We start from the raw sequence: 17,489 nt of genomic DNA, 5'->3' as shown, positions 1-17,489 counted from the left end.
CAAGACCAGTTATTTATAGCTGGCTGTAAAATGTGGCGGTTTATCATACAAACCAGATATTAAGGTACTTGTGATGAAAATGTTAAACTACTCAATATAGTCTCCCTAGCACCACCAGATCTGCTCTAATTCTATACATTTGCAGTAGTTTGTAGTTTAGGCCTGTAGTTTTCAAACTGCAGGTTGCGACCCATTACTGGGTCGCAGAATGTAAGGCACTGGGTTGCAGTGGCTCTGGTCAGCATCTCAGATCGCACCGTTAAAAGTCCCGTCGGTGGTGCTGCCTGGCTAAGTCAGGCTAGTCCCTACCTATTCTGACACCGTGCTGTGCCCCAGAAGTGGCCAGCAGCAGGTCTGGCTCCTACGTGGGGGGGCCAGAGGATTCCATGCACTGCCCCCGCCCTACGCACCGGATCCGCACTCTCATTGGAATAACTGCATTCAAAAATAAAACATATTTAAAACTTCAGAGCCTATGAGTCTACTCAGTCCTATTTCTTGGTCAGCCAATCGCTCAGACAAACAAGTTTGTTTACATTTTCAGGAGATAATGCTGCCCGCTTCTTGTTCACAGTGTCACCCAAAAGTGAGAACAGGTGTTCTCAAGGCACTGTTGTAGCCAGCATCGCAAGATATTTACATGCCAGATGCTCTAAAGATTCATATGTCCCTTTATGCTTCAACCACCATTCCAGAGGACGTGTCCATACTGATGACGGGTTCTGCTCGATAACAGTCCAAAGCAGTGCAGACCGACGCATGTTCATTTTCATCATCTGAGTCGAATGCCACCAGCAGAAGGTTGATTTTTGTTTTTGGTGGTTCGGGTTCTGTAATTTCCGCATCGGAGTGTTGCTCTTTCAAGATTTCTGAAAGCATGGTCCACACCTCATCCCTCTCAGATTTTCGATGGCACTTCCGATTCTTACGCCTTGGGTCGAGTACTGTAGCTATCTTTAGAAATCTCACATTGGTACCTTCTTTGCATTTTATCAGATCTGCAGGGAAAGTGTTCTTAAAATGAACAACATGTGCTGAGTCATCATCCAAGACTACTATAATATGAAATATACAGTAGAATGTGGGTAAAATAGAGCCGGAGACATACAATTCTCCCCCAAGGAGTTCAGTCACAAATTTAATTTACACAAATTTTTTTTAATGAGCGTCATCAGCATGAACTTTGGAATGGTGGCCAAAGCATGAAGGAGCATACGAATGTTTAGCATATCTGGCATATAAATACCTTGCAATGCCAGCTACAAAAGTCCCATGCAAACACCTGTTCTCACTTTCAGGTGACACTGTAAATAAGAAACGGGAAGCCTTATTGCCTGCAAATGTAAACAAACTTGTTTGTCTTAGCAATTGGCTGAACAAGAAGTAGGACTGAGTGGACTTGTGGGCTCTAAATTGTACACTTAAAACACTTCATTGTTTTGTTTTTGAGTGCAGTTATGTAACAAAAAAAGAATCTACATTTGTAAATTGCACTTTCATAATAAAGAGATTGCACTTCAGTACTTGTATGAGGTGAACTGAAAAATACTATTTCCTTTGTTTATCATTTTTACAGTGCAAATATTTGTAATCAAAAATAATAAAGTGAGCAGTGTACACTTTGTATTCTGTGTTGTAACTGAAATCAGAATATCTGAAAATGTAGAAAAACAAAAATATTGAATTTCAATTGGTATTCTATTGTTTAACAGTACAATTAAAATTGAGATTAATCGTGAATAATTTTTTTTAATCGTGATTAATTTTTTGAGTTAATCGTGTGAGTTAACTGCGATTAATCTATAGCCCTAGAAACCACCAAAGGGAGAAGATTAGAGCATACCAATCAGATGTCATCTCAGACCAGAGAAGTATGACAGTATACAAATTCCAAAGGCTGAAGAGCACCTTGTGACGTTACACCCCATATTTTTTATGGGAATATGGTTATGATATGAATATGGTATAACTAAGATATACTTTATGCAAGATGGGTCTTGTAAGATATCATTTGAAAGGTTATAATTCACTGAATGTATTTATCCAATTTGTATGCATCTATCATTTTTGTATCTGAAGCTGGGAATATTGACCATGGCTCTGTATTTCAAAAATGCTACGTTGGATGAGGCCAGAATATGTTAGTGGCTGACTGAAGAAATGCACACAAGCGTAAGGATTACCCCAGGAACTGTGTGTAATAAAACCCTCTCAGAGATAGCTCTACACACTGGGAACTGTTGGACACAGGTCACAGCAAAAAAAGCTTTCCAGCAAGTGTGGGGAAGATATAAAAGAGGGACAGTGACAACATGAGGGGTCCTCACTCTCCCTACAACAACACACCTGAAAACACCTGAGGAACAAAGACTGAACTGTGAGAAGTGATGGTCCCAGGCTAAGATCTTTAGCCTGTGTATGAAAACCTGGGAAAGCCAAGGCAACTTCTGCCTTAAGAATCTGCCAGCTTGTTTATCACTCAGGGTGAAAATTTTTTAATTTGTATCTTATCTATCTAGTGTGTTAAGATCAGTCTGCAGCTTTTGTTTATTTACTAAAATTATCGGCTTTGTTCTATTTGCTATCTCTTTAACCACTTAAAATTCACCTTTTGTAGTTAATAAATTTACTTCTTGTTTATAACAGAACCCAGTTTATGTAATTTCTAACTGGGGGGGGGGCAAGAAGTCATGCACATCTCTCTTCACATTGAGGAAGAGGGTGGATTTTTATGAACTTGCGCTATGCAGATTTTTCTATGCAGTGCAAGACAGTATTCTTTTGTAAGACAGTATTCAAAAGGGGTGTGCACCTGAGTGCTGGGGGAGTCCTCTCACAGAGCTAACTTCAGTCTGTGTCTGCAGCTGGGTGTGGCCCTTCCTGTGTGTGTGTGTGCTGCAAGAGGCTGGAGAGCCTAATTCAGCAAAACAGGGAGAGGGAACCCAGGCTGATCGAGCAGGAGAGGCTCAGTGAAATCCCAGTACATCAGGTGACACCCCAGAAAGGGGGTCTAACCCATCACACAGCTCATCGTGAATGACCTGTCTATTTCAGCTATCCAGCCTGCTGTACATAGAAGAAGCAAGCATTAGTGAGGGAGGAGTTTTCCTTCCTGTTCTTTACTCTCTCCCCCATCGTGTGTGTTTGCCATTATTTGTTGGAAAGGCAGGAATAACCTTAACAAAGATTACTGCGAGGTAAAATGAAGTGTTCAATCTGCTCTCCTTTCCTTCCCCCATTCCAGAAAGTCTCTTTCTGATACTAAATGTCTTTCTAATAGTGTTGTCAAACAAGTAAAAATAATCATTGCAATACATTACAGTTTTAATTGCACTGTTAAACAATAACAGAATACCAATTTAAATTTATTTTGAAGATTTCTGGATTTTTTTCTACATTTTGAAATATATGGATATAAATTACAACACAGAATACAAAGTGTACAGTTCTCACAAATATTTGCAGTGTAAAAAAAGACAAACAAAAGAAACAGTATTGTTCAATTCACCTCATACAAGTCCATATCTACTGCAAGGACTGAGTGGACTTGTAAGCGCTGAAGTTTTATATTGTATTATTTTTGAGTGCAGTTATGTAAAAAAAAAAAAACAATTCTACATTTGTAAGTTCAGCTTTCACATAGAGAGATTGCCAGACAGCACTTGTGTGAGGGGACCTGAAATACCATTTTTGTTTATTTTTTTTACCGTGCAAATATTTGTAATAACAAATACTGCAAAGCATGCACTTTGTACACTTTGTATTCAATGTTGTAATTGAAATCAATATATTTCAAAATATAGAAAACATCCAAAAACATTTAAATAGTATTCTACTATTGTTTAACAGCGCGATTAATCGTGATTAATTTTTTTAATCGCTTGACAGCCCTAGTTAAGAGATGTCATTAAGTCCATAGCTGTGTTTAGAAAAAAAAAAGAACAACACACACAGACTAGGTTCTTCCCATCACTATAAAATGGTTTTCTACAATATCACTTGCCATTAGGTTCTCTCTGGTTGCCTAGCAACCATTTGCCTGGTAAGTCTTCCTTGTGAGGTGGAAATAGACAAGATGAATTTTGTCACCTTTTACATGTTCACTATTCTGCAACTGATAGAGTAAAACAGTGCCACTCACAAAGTTAAGTCAGTCAATAAATTACGCTTCATTCCACTTTCTTCAAAAGTTCTTACCATCTAGTACACTTGTTCTTAGTGAAGCAGACTAATGGTTGAAATCCTTCAAAAGAACTTGAACCTAAATTTACGACAGGGATTCATCTGCTTGAATGTATGCTTTGAACGCCTCCAAAGTCTGTATACTTTTAAAATGAACACTATTGATATCTTTGCTTTCCAGAATTACTAACACCATATTCCTGTTACTGCAGATTAGGTGGATACTTATAATCCATATCTAAGAGTTCTCTCTACAAAAAACAGGTTCTCTCATTATTTTCTTTTATCTCAAATCATTTCACCGTTCAATTTTTCTCTATATAGCACTACCTAATTTTATTTCTCTTTTAAAATCCATTTTCTATATCCTATGCCTCTTTCCTTGCTTAGTTCCACTTCCTCAGTCTTGGCAACCTGATAAGCCTCCTCCATTAACATGTCTCTTCCCTCTTCAAAAAATCTTAAAATACTGATCATTAACATCTAGAATATTTCCTACATCATAAACGATGGTTCAAAAAAGCAGGGCATCCAGCGCATGGGAAAGTTGTTTTTTTTAATCATAAATCTAAATAAATCAGATCAGAGTCTTCCTTTGATTGTTCAGTAGCAGCTGAGGAAGGGCCCAGTAGGAATTTAGACCGTTTCAAGCACTATTAACACCCCATTGGACAGCTACAGGCTCCACAAGAGATGATTCTTTGGAGTTAAAGTGATCCCACCTGAGTTCCACCCACTGTCCCCAAAATTCACGTGCAGCACCTGAGGAGGTTATTCCCAAGGATACTGGGATACTGCTGCTTCTACTCCATCTAACCAAGCAAAGGGATAAGTTCAAACTAATTGTTGTTCTTAAGTGGGGGCTCAGTGTAAAGAATTCCAATTCACAATTCAGCTGAAAATATAAAGCACTATGCACACAGATGGTGCTACACAAAATCACATTTTAGGCCAGAGAATTTTAACGGATGCAAGTCACTCTGATCCTTAAGGAAAAGGAAAGCTTCTCTATGGCAGCATTCAGAAAAGGAGAGTGCAATTTAGATTCTGCAGACTGGTTTGAGCTGTCAAGAGCTATAAACAAAACATCCAATTTATACTACTTTACTTCATTTGCCTCCTTCAAAAGTGAAATAAAAACCTTTATTATTTTCTTCATTTTGAGATGACACACTTATTAAAATATCAGTTTCAAATAGTGGTAAAAAAAAAAAAAAATAACCTCGTATGCAACATTAGCAAAGAAGCCATTAATTTCCAACCTTTGCTCCATCAATCCTTCTGCTACGCAGTTCTACACAGAGTTTCTAAAGAAATGCTAATTCAATGATTTTCACAGAACCTCACAATTCTGGCTGCTCTGCAGCTTCCTGATTTTGACAGACCCACTGTTCAAATTTTTATTTTGGAATATTCTGGGCTACCAGCATTACTCATCCTTAAAAATAAAGAGAAAGTTCGGGAAACTAGCCGCTAAGAGACAGTGCATCCTTATTAAATCTTTAAAGTATCTGAAATATTGCTAAAAGAAAAAAAAGACCTCATAAAAAAAGTCAATACGCTTGGTTAAGAGCATAATAAACTAATGTGTCTCGGCCTGCTGAGGACAGGTTGCATGGGGGGAAAAATGGGTTAGAAAAAATAAAGGCAAAGAGTAAAGACGAGAAGTGAAGAAACAAGCTGGAGGAATAATAAATAACACAGAAGTTAGAAGGATATGACAAGGCAAAAAGAAAAAAAGGATAGTCCCTGTGATGGGTTAAATCCCATGGGCAGGGTTTAAAAAAAATCCACTTGCCCACAGCAATTAGTAAACTTTCCAGTGGCAGACTGTGGGCTCTTTTGTAAAAGCTGTAAGCTCATAGCCCATATGGTTGCAAGGCAAACTGGGTGAATCAAGTTAAAACTATTACAGTGCTGTGTGCCTGAGTCTGAACACAAGCACCTCTGCTGCTGCTCAAACTTTTCCAAGGGGCAACACAATTTACAATCTGATTTACTAGTCTTATCAGGTTCCAGTGTTGCTGTTCAGAACTGTGTTGGCAGCCAAGCAAACAAGAATCAGGTCGTGTTCCTTTGGAAAAGGGAAAAGTAGTGAGCAGTACCTAGGAAAGGTACTGAAACTAGGGCTAAAATAGAAGAGACTACCTAGTCTCACAACAGCTCAGAAACACAGTGGGAAAGGGGAACAGAGAAAAGAGAGAGAGAGAGAATGCTCCAGCAGCCAGAGTGGGTATGAGAGGGGAGGCTTCAAATTTTTTTCCACACGCTGGAAGCTGATACAGATGGACCATATGGCCAGAGGCAGCACCCTGCTAGGATTCTTAGCGCCCTCCTAGAGGAGGACTGGCCTCTCACATGGGGGTAATTACATACCATTTATTCCACAGGATCCCTGGTTCACACAAGGCACAGGATGAATGGTGCTAACTTTCTGAGAAGCTATTCCGTATTTTGTTTTCTCTTCATTGTTCAATGGGTGACCCCACGCCTTATTTACTGCCCACTATTCTGAAGACAGAACTGATTTCCTCATGAGTTTTTCTATGGGGCTTATCACTATACTATCTGAGTGCTTCACAAACTTTAATCTTAACACTCTCCTCGTTGGGAGGCGAGGGAGTGGCATTTTTCCCATTTTACAAACGAGGAGCCGAGGCACAGAGAGTTTACAGGCAAATGTTTTCCACTAAATTTGGGTTCCCGATTTCAGGTGCCTAGGGGCTTGTCTACACCACGACGTTGTCGACAAAACTTTTGTCTTTCACGGGTACCTAGAAAAGCACCCCCACAAGTGGCAGCGCTCTCCTGCCAACAAAGCTAACGCCACTCACGGGGCTGGAAGTATTTTGTCAGAAAAAGTGCCGATAAAATACCGACAGACAGCGTGCACACACGCTGACTTTTAGCAACAAGCCTGTGTCGACACAGCCTTGTCACTAAAAGCTGCGTAGTGTAGACAAGCCTTAGGACCTGATTTTTCAGAGAACTTACTTAGCATTATGAAGCACTTCATAAGTTCAAAGCACAGGTCCCAGTGACTTCCGTTGCAGCTGTGAGTGCTCAACCTTTTGGCAAACCAGGCCCCACAGAATCAAGCTGGGCACCTAGAAATGGGGAACATAGTCAGAGACCACCTGTGAGAAGTTTGGCTTAAGTGAGTTATCCAGCATCACACAGGAGGCCAGGATAGGATCCAGTTTTTCAGGGCAGCATTAAATTACCTTAACCATCAGACCATCCTTTCTCTTCCTGCAATCCTCTACCTCATTCACAATACACCTTACTGGGTGAGGAGGATGGGGGGGGTGGAATTCCTTGCCGAGCACTTTCCTCACCTCCTCACCCTATAGCAACTTCTGTTCATACCTTGCAATGCTTATTTTCTCTCTTATTTTTGCAGAGCCCCTGCTACACAACCCCCATCTCTGTGTGCAGGAGGTGGAGTCCCCCTTGGTGCGCCAGAGGTTGGTCCTGGCTGGTACCACCAGAGTCGGAGACCTCCTGGGCTGCAATCAGGGGAACTGGGTGGACCCCCAGGTACTCGGCCTGCACATAGGGTTGTCCACCCCATGTGTTCTCTGTCATATGCTCCAGGAGGTGATGGGAACTTTGCCTCCTGCTTATCTTGCTTTCCTGGAGTGGGTTCTGCAGGAGGGTGATCCACACCCACTTTTCACCCTGGCCCTCTGGACCTTCCCATCACGCCCCTGTCCCGCGAGCCTCCCTGGCCACTCCTGACACGCCACCTGAGCCAGCTGCACACTACCCAGCTGGTCCGCCTCCAAACTATGCCCAGGAAACATTTGTATGCACTCATGCGCCACACCATTCCCTTCTTCGTCCTCCTATCCCACCCCAACACCAAGTGGTGCTGCCTAAAGAGGGCGAGGAACCCTGGTGAGCCAGTCTATACTCCACTCTATCGCACAGCCCACCAGCTTATTAGTTGGTGGCTCCTTCATGGAGCCATGAACATAGGCGTGTACCTTGCATGGTTCACAAACTCCCCCAACACTTGCCCTTTCTGTGGCAAGGAGGAGACCCTGGCTCACATCTATGTAGAGTGCATCAGGGTTGCTTCCCCACTTCTGCCTCCTGCTGCACTTTTCCCCACACTTTCTGATCCTGGCAGGCCCCCTGTAGCACCATGAAGTCACGAGGCCTCCTTGTAAACCTTCATCTTCAGCATGGCTCCCCTAAATTTTTAAAGCACGGTGTGAGGTTTTCACTGCAAGACTCATTAATATTGAAGGCAATCATGTGGCTAAAACCCTACGGAAGTCTTAATAAGAAGTCATGGGTAAATTTTTAATACGGAATGTTCACAAGGAAAGCTAAAGACCACAAAACCTATTAATTGTTTTAATCAACATGCACAAGCCTTCAAACAGAAGAATCACAAGGATGGCACTGAAATCATCATTTCTCTTCTGTTGTATTTCAATTAACATGTAAAATTTTACCATATCTAGTACACGGACACGGGTATAGCCAATTTCTAACGTGCCCATGGTAACGTAAGCGATCTGCAATTCAGTCAAGAACTGAATTCAACCCCTTTACACGCACATTATAAATATTGTCACTATATTTCTCAGGTAATGGATGTAGAGAAAGCATCTTATTTGTTTCAAGATTTTAGTTTATAGAAGTAAAAATCCTTGTTTTGAGTTCAGATGGTATAATGAAGTAAGAAAAAAATGACACACATTCATGTGTGTTTGTCCCTCACTTGGAAGAGAGCATATTTGCATGTAATCAAGGGGGGAAAAAAAATCAGAGAACAAAATGTACTGCACACCTACAATTGAGATTTTGCTATCAATCGAAAAAGAGAGTTCAGTTCTCTCTCATTTCTCCTTCCACCCCCCAAAAGAAAAGGATTTTAAAAGTTTCCAACATGTATTTATAGGTTTATTTCTCATTTTGTTAATACCATGGTGATTGATGCCTTAGAAATGCTAAAATTAAGTTTATGAGATCCCTTTTATACCTAAATTAAGAAAGATGCATATAAATTTAAAAAGCTGTGGATCACCTACATGGCATTATTGAAGCTCCCAAAAAGTTCATTAGCCATCATTTTGAGTCAAGTTACCAAATTTGACATAAGCACGAATCCTCAGGTAAACCAGCGGTTAGAGCAGGCTTAAATTCCCACTGCTACTACTGAACACAGACCTATTTAAGATTCAGTACCACTGCATAACCAGATTCTACTTTAGTCAAGCTCCTTCACAGTCTAATCTTGTGATACCACAATCCTTTGTGCTCCCATGATGTCTTAGAACATGCAACATGGCTTTCTTAATAATGTAAAATAAGCCACGCCATGTGTCCTCTAAATATTATCCTGCTGAAGAGAGGTAGCTTTGATTAAAATTGTTCAACAACAAGAATGCTTCTCTAAACACAAAAATGCTCTTCCCTAATAACAACATAAGCAATATACACAATTTCAAAGTAATTTTAAATAAAAGCAGCTTACCAACCCAGTGGCATGACCAGATGGTTTAATACACTATTAAAAACCTTTAATTGGTAAAATGTCTCATTCTCAATCTTTAATGGCAATTATCCGTATACAAAAATCAGATTCAAAGATCAGCATCTACTTTTTACTCCTCCTTCCAGCCCCACCCTCAATTTAAACTTGAAAAGATATCTCAGAGGGAATCTTTTGTGCATTTTCAATATATTGTGAGTCATAAGATAAATGTATACTGATAATGAAAGATATTTTCAGGGAAGGGAATTGTTTTTTCTTGCTAGTATTGCTGCTAAAACATACATTCCTTTAAAAAAGTACTAAGTGACTAAAATTTGCTAACACGAAATTTCATTGAAATTGTCTTCAACTTTTTAAAAAAGTGTTGATCTTTGAAAGAGCGGCAGAGAATTGTTTATGCTCCAGTCAGCCACAAAAGCCTGACAGAGGGCCAAATGACAGATGTCTGTATTGTATACCACAGTTCCCCTGCCTCTATCCATGTTTAACCATGTGCAAAACACAACTCTAGTAATTTACCATATCTGTGCTTCTGCTCCCCACACAAAACTGCATTTTCTGAGCTCTGTTCTGTAGTAAGTGGTGCACATAAACTGCTAAAACCAAGTAATCACTAAAAGTGCACTTTGAACCCAAGCTGGACTTTAACCTACCTTACTATACTAAGACAATGAAGGCTGCTTCAAAAATAAACAAATTCAATTAATGTTCTAAAGTTCTATTAAGGATACCCTATCTGCTATCACATAATGTCAGAAATCCTCACTGGTTTGGCTAATTCTTAGACATGCTGAGCCTAAAGCCAAACTGAGCCAACACCAGATGCTTATCACAAGCAAAAAATTCAAACCTTCTTAGGCTTGCACACTTCAGAGCCCCGAGGGCCATAATCTCAAGTCATAATACTATCAGAAAAATGAACCAAACGAATAAATCATACAGCAGCAAAAGGGACACTTTAAAAGTGTGAACCATCTCCCAGTGACACCAAAGGGAGTTTTGCCTTTAATTTCAGTAGGAGCAGGATTATGCCCTAGCTAGACCAGGTTCTACAAACATTGATTACTCTTTTAAAAAAAAAAAAAAGTTAGAGAAAGAGCAAAGAATTAGACACCATACTACACATTCATATGTAAATTGGAATGAACACAGTATTTTTCAGACAGCTACAACTAAGGTATTCTCCCAAAGCACCTGAAAGAGTATTATGTTCCCTTATCATTTAATAGTGACATCCTTCTTAAGTCCATCCAGAATCACAGATCTTTCTTTGTTTTCCCAGATATGCTTGATACTGTCTCTTTTACAGGACTCAGCACATGGCCACATTTAGTTCATAAATAACAAGAGCCCACATTTGCCACTCCTCCCCACGTTGCACAGCTTTTTATTCGTCATTAGTTCTGATGGTTTCATTCGACTACCTTGGAAGTAAGATATTATGTCATCCTAAGTAAGGGTGGCAAAACCAGGTCTTCCCTAAAGAAAATGAAGTATTTCCTTAACAGCACTTCAGACACAAACCCTGAAGGCAACAGGACTTTTGCTCAAGTAAAAAGTTCACAGCTGGATTCTTTAAGTGGAGTTACAGATTAACATGATTAAACTTTTTACTATAGCAGTATACAGTAGACCCTCAGAGTTACAAACACATTGGGAATGTAACTCTGCTGCCTGACTGTGTACTTCCGGTTCCAAATGAGGTGTGTGGTTGATCAGTCAGTTCGTAACTCTGGTGTTCATAACTCTGAGATTCTACTGTATTAGGACTACATTGTGACTCAGCCTGAATAGTAACCCCACCATAATATACTCCCAGACTTCCTGAATTGTTACACCAGGTACAGGGGCGGGTGGCACCACTCTCTGCTTAGATCACTACACTCTCTCTCTCACACACACACACACACACACACACCCCAGAGCCGGGGAGGGAGATAAGGTCTTTCTGATAAGGGCTGGTCCCAGTGTACTTACTGGCAGAGTAAGGTGGAAGCACAAAGAACTGTGGCTATGTCAACACGACAGACTTTTGCCAGAGTAAGTTAGTATTTCACTTCTGTGCATGCATACTTGGCTTCTTGCATCAGCGCTGCACATACACACCAGGAGTGCTGATGCACAGTGTGGTCCACCATGGCTAGGTATCCCAGTGAGCAACTTGCCATCATCAAGCACACTGGCTGTTGGGAAGTTCTGGCAATGCATGATGGGAAAGAAACGAGTCGCACAGGAGTGCCTGGGAGCAAAGGGTCAATTTCCCAGCATGCAACTTTCTCCATCCCACAATGTCATCCATATCCCTTAACATTTGCACCTTTTTTAAAAATCCCACAAACCCGCACAGTCCTCCTCGCTATCCACCATCTCTGACACAAGTGTGGAACCAGCACAGCTCTGCATTATTATCATGAGTGCGACAAGCACAGGACACGTGATCCTCCAGTCTTCGCAGAGCCACAAGAACCAGTGAGTCAGCAGGGCATAGGGTGATTTTGTACAGAACAGATTGCTGTGGGACACAGAGAAAAAAATCAATTCTAGGTTGTGGATGGAATTCGTGGAGCAGCTGCAGATGGGAGCTCTACGGCTGAGCCCAAGGAATGAGCACACTGTAATGCAGGCTTGTGATGGCAAGCTACAGAACTTCGAGATGCACAAGGCCAACCAACTTCCTGGATCTGCGTGCTGTGTGCTTGCCCCAATCCTTCAGCACAGGGACACCAGAACGAGAGCTGCACCTGCACTGGAGAAGCTAGTGGTGATTGCATTATGGAAGCTTGCAACACTGGATTGCTACCGGTCACAGGGAAATCATTTTGGAGTTGGAAAAGCCACTGTGGGGGCCAGTGTCATGACAATGTGCAGAGGCATTAATCATCTCCTGCTGTACAGGACTGAGACGCTTGGCAATGTGAAGATGGCCTAGCAGCAATGGGATTCCCAAACTGCAGTGGAGCAACAGATGGCACGCACATCCCTATTGTGGCACCAGCCGACCTTGCCACAGAGTACATCAATAGAAAGGGCTATTTTTCTATGGTTATGCAAGCACCGGTGGATCACCAGGGACAAATCACTGACATCAGTATTGGCTGGTCTGGGAAAGTGCATGACTCTTATCTTTAAGCGCACAGGACTGTTCAGAAAGCTACAAGCCGGGATGATGAAATGCCAATAGTAATTCTGGAGGACCCAGCCTAACTCTTGCTCCCCTGGCTCATGAAGCTGTATACCAGCCACCTTGATAGCACCAAGGAAAGATTCAATTACTAGCTCAGCAGGCACATAATGACAATAAAATGTGCTTTTTGTAGATTGATGGGACGCTGGCTGTGTTTACTCACAAGACTGGATCTCAGGCAGAAAAAAAAACATCCCAACAGTTATCGCAGCTTGCAGTGTCCTGCATAATATCTGTGAAGCAAAGGGGGAAAAGTTGCCACAGAGCTATTAGAAGAGCTCAGTGCAGAGCTATACGGCTCAGAGAGGCCTTGAAAGAGCCACAGTAAAGCATTGTGGTGGACTGTGCTCTACCTGGCTCTGCGGCTTTGAGGCCAGTCAGGAATTGCGTGGTACTTGGAGTACATCTATGAATAGAACACTGTCAATGTACCTATTAATTTTGTGATGCTTACTGTACATTTAGGATTATTACACGGTTTCCACTGATCCTATGAGTTACGTTACATTATATAACAACAAGTAAATGGCTGCTTTCAGAATCACTAGACATTGTGCAACATATGTTGTGAACTAAAAAATATTATTTAAAAAAAAAATAGAATTTTATTGAGTAACAAAACCAGTGAGGAAAAATCTGTGCAACTTAAAAGCAAACATATTAAAAACTTAGGACATTTATGGAACAGAGCTTAACAAGGGGAAAGACCATTTGTGTCTATTTTACCTATACATACACCCGCTGGGGCTTTCACATGTCAGCGTTTGTGAAGATGTGGTTGTCCTTAATGTCCCATGAATCACAGTTCATTCCCTAAGTTCCTTTTAGAGCAGCACAGCCTTATCCAGGGCTACACCTAAAGATGTGATCTAGCACTTAAAGTCTTTAAACTAACTCAATGGCATTGCACTGGTGTAATAGAGCACAATTTGGCTCAACATTACCTAAGTAAGGTTTAACATGCAGTGTGCCGAGTTAGACATACAACTGATCTGTAAATGAGATTGACAGTGAAAATGGTAATGGTGGAAGATGGGCAACTGGAAAACAAGGGATAGATTTAAAGGGAGGAAAATCTACACTGGTGAGCAAACAAACAAGCAACTTCAAGTGTAATAAGAGAGTAACTGAAGAGCTGCTGAAGATCCTGTGTAAACCCACAGCATCACTAAACACCAGCTTGTGAACTCTTTACTCACAAAAGCAAGCAGTTACACTTGTCGGTATTGATTTTATTCTACCACACAGAAACAGAAATGATCTAAACTTCAGTAAATATCCATGTCTGTTAAGATAAGGTTAATTTAATTTCACAATTAATAACCCTAACACTACAACCACAGTCAACAGCTACAAGAAATATTCATGTGGCCATTTATGATCACAAGACTGATGATTCATTTTTTTCTGTAAACATGCAACACTATGCTTCAAAAGTGTCAAGTCTGTTTCCATTTATCTATTTATTTCCTGAACATGTTCATATTCTATTAGAACTGAGGCCACGAAATATGCAAACAACAAAAAGAAACAAAGCCTCAGTGCACAGGTTAAAGTTTTTATACACAAAAAATAAATACAAGTATTACAAATACTCTTGCACTTCATATTGGATAGATATGCTTAACTAGCATGACTGACAGGTTTCAGAGTAACAGCCGTGTTAGTCTGTATTTGCAAAAAGAAAAAGAGTATTTGTGGCACCTTAGAGACTAACCAATTTATTTGAGCATAAGCTTTCATGAGCTATAAATTGGTTAGTCTCTAAGGTAGTATGATTGAATTATCCCTGAAAGGATGCTATCCTAACCAACAAGATCTTTAATCTTTATTAAATGCAGAATATGAAGAAAAACTCCCATTTACACCTAAAAGGTTAATTTAGGCAAAGGGATACTGTTCATTTAAAAAAAAAATAGACTGAGAACAAACAATTTGGCCAATTACCCTAAGACACATGAGCTTCATCTATAGCTTGTCTCATCCATCATTCACTTTCAGGCTGCAGCACCACACATAAAGACTGAAAATCCAAGCAAAAAACAGATCACACAGCATTCACAAATTTTAAAAAAGCTACAGACATATTCTGTTCTTGGTTACACCAGTGTAAATCTGAAACAATGCTATTTACATTGCTATGACAGAGGAGAATCCAGCCCTATGACAGTGAGAATTAGCCATGTGCCCATTTTCAGGAAAACAAGATTCCATTATAGCCACAAAATCTTCTGAGTATGTTTTTACAAGTCTTGTCTAAGGGAAACACAGACGGAGAGAGACTAACTTCCTTTTTAAAATTAGCCCTCCTGGGACAACATACAAGCCATAATTCTGCTCAAAATCAATGCAGCTACTTATCTGATTAAAGCAAGTACAATTTCCATGAAGTGCAAAATTATGTTTCCATAGCTCTTTACAATTATGTCCCAAGCAGAGAGTCACAAGCTAAACTGCTGGCTGAACTTTGTGACTTTGTCCTTACCCATAACTATTTTACATTTGGGGACAATGTATACCTTCAAATCAGCGGCACTGCTATGGATACCCGCATGGCCCCACAGTATGCCAACATTTTTATGGCTGACTTAGAACAACGCTTTCTCAGCTCTCATCCCCTAACGCCCCTACTCTACTTGCTCTATATTGATGACATCTTCATCATCTGGACCCATGGAAAAGAACCCTTGAGGAATTCCACCATGATTTCAACAATTTCCATCCCACCATCAACCTCAGCCTGGTTCAGTCCACACAAAAGATCCACTTCCTGGACACTACAGTGCTAATAAACGATGGTCACATAAACACCACCCTATACCGGAAACCTACTGACCGCTATTCCTACCTACATGCCTCCAGCTTTCACCCTGACCACACCACACGATCCATTGTCTACAGCCAAGCTCTGCGATACAACCGCATTTCCTCCAACCCCTCAGACAGAGACAAACACCTACAAGATCTCTATCAAGCATTCTTACAACTACAATACCCACCTGCGGAAGTGAAGAAACAGATTGATAGAGCCAGAAGAGTTCCCAGAAGTCACCTACTACAGGACAGGCCTAACAAAGAAAATAACAGAACGCCACTAGCCGTCACCTTCAGCCCCCAACTAAAACCCCTCCAACGCATTATCAAGGATCTACAACCTATCCTGAAGGATAACCCAACACTCTCACAAATCTTGGGAGACAGGCCAGTCCTTGCCTACAGACAGCCCTCCAACTTGAAGCAAATACTCACCAGCAACCACATACCACACAACAGAACCACTAACCCAGGAACCTATCCTTGCAACAAAGCCCGTTGCCAACTGTGCCCACATATCTATTTAGGGGACACCATCACAGGGCCTAATAACATCAGCCACACTATCAGAGGCTCGTTCACCTGCACATCCACCAATGTGATATATGTCATCATGTGCCAGCAATGCCCCCCTGCCATGTACATTGCTCAAACTGGACAGTCTCTACGTAAAAGAATAAATGGACACAAATCAGATGTCAAGAATTATAACATTCATAAACCAGTCGGAGAACACTTCAATCTCTCTGGTCACGCGATTACACACATGAAAGTTGCGATATTACAACAGAAAAACTTCAAAACCAGACTCCAGTGAGAGACTGCTGAATTGGAATTCATTTGCAAATTGGATACAATTAACTTAGGCTTGAATAGAGACTGGGAGTGGCTAAGTCATTATGCAAGGTAACCTATTTCCCCTTGTTTTACTTCCTCCCACCCCCCCCCCCCCGTTCCTCAGACGTTCTTGTTAAACCCTGGATTTGTGCTGGAAATGGCCCACCTTGATTATCATACACATTGTAAGGAGAATGATCACTTTAGATAAGCTATTACCAGCAGGAGAGTGGGGTGGGGGGAGAGAAAACCTTTTGTAGAGATAAACACCCATTTTTTCATAGTTTGTGTGTATAAAAACATCTTCTGTATTTTCCACAGTATGCATCCGATGAAGTGAGCTGTAGCTCACGAAAGTTTATGCTCATATAAATTGGTTAGTCTCTAAGGTGCCACAAGTACTCCTTTTCTTTGTGCAATTTGAGGCACTGACATGAAACTCAGTCAACTGGTTTAAGCCAAAGGAAACTAGTAAAGTTTGAAATTGGCAACAGTAAGCAGAGTTTCTGACTAGTATAGTAAACCTCCTGAATTACAAATTCCAATTTGCATGGCACAACAACTAATGCTTTGTGAGCAGGCAGCTTCATTGTGAAGACCAGGCAGAAAGGCAGCCACTCAAAAATTTACAGGGAAACTAAGGTATTATGTTAAAAAGATCTGTTTGGTAGTCAGAGCAAAGGGAAACATCCTTTTCAAAAAGTATCAATGCAATTTCCAGTGATGAAGCTGTTGCAAATACTTCCAAAAAAAAAAAAAAGAATCACAGGACACAGTTCAGGAAACACAATTCATGATCAAATACAAGTTTGCTTAATACAATTACCCTCGAGGGCCTCAGGCAACTCCAGACTAAAAGTTGGACACCATTATTGTACTTGAACTGGCTACAAAGCAATGCCTATTCAATGTTACTGGTGACACCCACACACCAAAAGCGCCCTTGGCAGCCAGGAGAAG

The 17,489-nt window shown here is 40.8% G+C and overlaps 1 protein-coding gene across 1 annotated transcript in view; it reads right to left on the bottom strand.

Annotated features, from left to right (window-relative positions):
* Window positions 1-7,201, bottom strand: part of APBB2 (amyloid beta precursor protein binding family B member 2) — a 285,381-nt gene extending 278,180 nt beyond the window's left edge. The window contains exon 1 of the mRNA XM_077815721.1: window positions 7,177-7,201. The gene's annotated coding sequence lies outside the window, so the exon portion shown is untranslated. The remainder of the gene's footprint in view (window positions 1-7,176) is intronic.
* Between the last annotated feature and the right edge of the window lie 10,288 nt (window positions 7,202-17,489).

Source organism: Eretmochelys imbricata, chromosome 4 (genome assembly GCF_965152235.1).
Source record: "Eretmochelys imbricata isolate rEreImb1 chromosome 4, rEreImb1.hap1, whole genome shotgun sequence".
Lineage (NCBI taxonomy): Eukaryota > Metazoa > Chordata > Testudines > Cheloniidae > Eretmochelys > Eretmochelys imbricata.
Note: the sequence above shows the minus strand (reverse complement) of the source record. Positions and strands in the feature narration are given on the sequence as shown.